Source organism: Dermacentor silvarum, chromosome 2, assembly GCF_013339745.2.
Source record: "Dermacentor silvarum isolate Dsil-2018 chromosome 2, BIME_Dsil_1.4, whole genome shotgun sequence".
Classification (NCBI taxonomy): Eukaryota; Metazoa; Arthropoda; class Arachnida; order Ixodida; family Ixodidae; genus Dermacentor; species Dermacentor silvarum.
In genome coordinates, this window is record NC_051155.1 from 201028515 (window position 1) to 201032823 (window position 4309).

Genomic DNA, 4309 nt, shown 5'->3' on the forward strand with positions numbered 1-4309 from the left:
GCCGCCGACGCCTCTATTTCGTCAGTGCGGCTGACCGCGAGGGAGGGTTAAAAGAAAATTAAAGTGGGCGAGAGGATGATGCAGGTGTGCGCCGCGGCGCGTGCAGGCGTGCATCGTCTAGCGATGACGAGATACATAACGGAGAACGAGGAGACGCTCTTGTCAGCTGCCTCGAAAGACAAAAGAGTGGGGGAAAGGAAGAAGAAGAAGAAGAAAGAAGAGCCGCCATCTATGATTCGTAACCCCTTAGTAACTCGCACCGCGATGAAACGGCGCAAGACGGCGTACGCCGTTCAACAGAGGGAAGGAACGTGCTCGCGCCACTGTCATACCAACAAGCCCATCAGTCCAGCGTTTGCGGGCTTGCGGCTGTAGCTCTGGGCTATAGGTGACTAGGTTGGGCGTGTCGAAAGCCGCATAGGACTGGCTCTGTTACCAGGATGTTCAGCAGAATTGCCGTTTACTGGCGGAGTGCGCCTCACCAACGACGTACGCAGACGAGCTCCTGGCACTAACCGAGCACGGTCAGCACCCAACGTCATCTTTTGTCATATCGTTCGCAAATATGTCGACGTAAGTGGTTTGGAGAGCGGGCGTGCGACATACGAGGACGAAGAGACGTTGGAAAGCTTTAGCGGCGCTGAAAAAAAAATATTCCTCGCGGCCGCTGTGCCTGAATTTTTTGTTTTGTTTATTTCTATAACGGTTTGGAGTATCGACATCATCACGGGAAGGGGGGATGGGAGGAAGGGGGGGGGGGGGGGGGAGGGGCGCACGACTACGGTCACTGTTCTATTCCCTATACGGAAAGAGGTGTACGCTGTGGAAGGCTTCTTTAAGTACTTAAATTTCAGTAATGCACATGCTTCGTTTAATGTCTCCTATAGGATACCGGGACAAGGAAGAGACAGTGAGGTAAAATGTTAACTACAAAAGAAATGCATTTCACCGCAGGTATTGAGCATAACTAGTTCTTGAAAGCCGTGCTAGGCATATTATTTCTAACGAATAGATAATTATACTTTTTATGTTGGCCGGCTTCAATTCCGAAAAAAAAATGTTTTCGCAATTCGTGAATCTAAGCTAGTTAGCAAATCTTAGTTTATTATTTCATCAACCAATTAATATCATACAGGTATTCACGGCCACATTGCAAAAACACCATCTGGTATTCTAGGCTGTGCGGCGCTTAGCCATAACCTTGTCCTTTATGCATATGATAAGACTCTGCAACACGTCCTCCGTGACTGTCCTCGCTACAATTTACAGAGACGAACGCTCGCAATCGCAATAGCGCGCTTTGATAAACAAAAACTTTAGCGGAGGAAATAATTTTAGAATGCAGACATCACAAGCCATCGCAGCGGAGCCAGACGAGGGCACTGTTGCAGTTTTTAAGGGCAACAGACTTGAACAAGCGGCTGTAGCTTGAGCTGATGCTTATAGCCCTACAAGTGATACTGTGCTGTGCGGTGATAGTATGCGGTGACAGTGACCGGCCGGTATTGTGTGTCTGCGCTCGCTTTATTTCTCTCTCTATACTTTCCTGTCATTTCACCTCCCCTCTCTCCTCAGCGTAGGGTAGCAAACCGAATCTTCCCCTCTGGTTAACATGCCTGCCTTTCCCTTTTCCTCTGTCCCTCTCTTTACGCATATGATAGAGAAACTAACGAAATGCGGGGAAACTCATTTTATACATCACAGTGTTGGTTATATTCTAAAGTTTGAATGATAGTATATTTTTTAAACGATGTAACAGATACATTCGCTCGAAACTCGGCGTGGTTATACTACATCTATTTAATGCTTATTTTCCTGTAGCGCAGAACACAGGATAAAAAAACGAAACAAAAAACTAAAGAACGCCTGCGCTGAGACCATGCGCAGGTGAGCGCATGTTCTCTTCTTTTTTCCCGTTTCTTGTTCAGTGCTAAACAAAAGTCTGTATTACCAGCTCTATAACCAACCAGATTTGCCCGCTAGTCGTGGTAAAATGATGTTACTGTGCGATATGCGAAATGAGCAAACTTAAAGGGACGCTAAAGCGAAAAACCATTTGAGCTCCATTAGTAAACTACCCTTATGCAATCCCCCCCCCCCCCCCCCCCCACACACACACACACACACACAGAGAGAGAGAGAGAGAGAGAAAAAAAAGCCACTCTTACCGTTAGTAGACGCTTGGTAAGCCAGAAAAGAGGCATGAGCTAAAAACAGGTGGCGAGGCCACTAGCAAGGTTCCCACACCCGCTCGCTATGACGTCACGGATTTTGACGGCGTCTCCTCCGGCCTAGTTAATTTTTTATTGGTAAAAATTTACTACATTGTATGCTAAAAGAGCCGAAGACTGAACTCCAGCGAATTTTGACAACGTTCACTGAACCACAACGACCTAAAAAAAAAAAAAAAAAAAAAAAAAAAAAAAAAAAAAAAAAAAAAACTTACAAATCCGTGACGTCACACTGCCGCATATCGGCATTTAAGTTTCGACGCGAAAAAAAAAGAAAATGCAACCTTAAAATTCATTTCCTCTTCTATCATCAAACTATTGCAAGGAAATTAACGAGCAAAGAGTTTTGAAAGATTCTTCATTAGACTGAACAAATGCAGTGTTTCTCTTTAGTGCGCCTTTTAGGATTACCACGCCAAGTTGTCGATGGTTGTCATTACTTGCAATAGTAGTTTAACGCCAGTGAATTTGCATGCTGAGCGGCTCGCCGAACGAAAGAATGTAGGACACCAGATGACTTAAAGTGAAATTAATAAAGGAATAGTGGAGCTGTACCAAGGAAATTGGGCTTCTACAATACCCAAAAAAAGCGCCTCTTACCGCGACAGGAGGTTTGATAAGCCAGAAAAGGCGAATACACTATAAATATTTCCAGATAAATTTTCATCTGTAAAACTCGCCTACATTTTATTGTAAAAGAGCCAAAGACGCAATCTAATGAGTTTCAAGAACGTCTACTGCATCATAACAGCAGTATTATGAGAAAACACTTTGAAACATGTGACGTCACATAGACGCACCAGCGCTGGTATATCAGTAAATTGAAAAATTTTAAATAAATGTAAGTTTGATCTTCAGATGTTTTCTTCTAGTAATTAAAATTTTACCTCGACAGTAATAAAAATAGAGTGACTACTTACTATACCATATCAGTATCATATATTAATAATATAAAATAATATCACCATTTGTTTCTGATATCCCTCGCACATTATATTATACATTGCCTTCAGTACTTTTCAAAATTAATGCGGAAACGATCACGCAAAACACGCATCCCAGATATCAAGTCAGGTGCAGGAGTTGCTGTGTGGAAGTGGTTTAATCGTATTGTTATTGCTAGTTGTCGAGAAAATGGACAGTGATTTGATCTAAACCATTGTGTCGTCACAGACGACGGAAAAAATCCGTGAAGTGCGCTCGGAATACCACGTGAGGATGCGAAAATCTAGAATGTAACATCAACATGCCGCACTACATGATAGTTACATGTTCATGTTTGTGTTTATGCAAACAGAAAGACTTAATATCATAACAAACATGAACAGACGGCCAATTATTTTCCAACCACATTCAGATGCTGCTTTCTGCATCGAAGCGGAATACTCGAAGAAATGTTTTTTTTTTACGTTTATAATATACCAGTCAGTAATAAGAACCGTTTTGAAAACCGATTATATTCTTCAGCTGTCTTTGGTTCTCTGGAGGATGTAGTACTAATACCATATCTTTCTAAACTGAGCAAGTGTTTTGCTTAAGTGTCCTCTCCTTCAAATGCGGCGATTCTCGACCCTTACAGTGACTCCGCGGCGCGCAGAAGGCGGAACGTCTCTCGATGCTGTGTACACTTCCCGGTTTACTCACCGGATCTCATGATGCTCGCGCTCAAGCAAGGCTCTGCTGCAACGCTTGCTCCCTGCGGGGCTCAGGATGACAGATCTCGAGCGGCCGCGTCGTCGTAGTCTCTCGTGAAGCGGCCGCGCCTCGATCGCGGCTCGTGAATCAAGGAGGCGTGGCGGTTCACAGGTTGAGAAACGCGCGCGCGCATCTCGCGACGTCGCCGAGGCGTGATTGTGTGCCCTCTTTCGGCGAGACGGAACGGGATGCGGGCGCGTCACCCCAAGAAGAGGAAATCACATTTAGCTGGTCTGCCGCATGTGTCGGCACGGACATTGCGTCAGAGTTTTGTTCGATGGTATACGACCGATTGACTCGCTGCTTTACGCAAACGAGATAGATTGATGTAGATGGATCTATGTCTCATATGGAGACAGAGAGAGAGAGGACAGTGAAGAAAA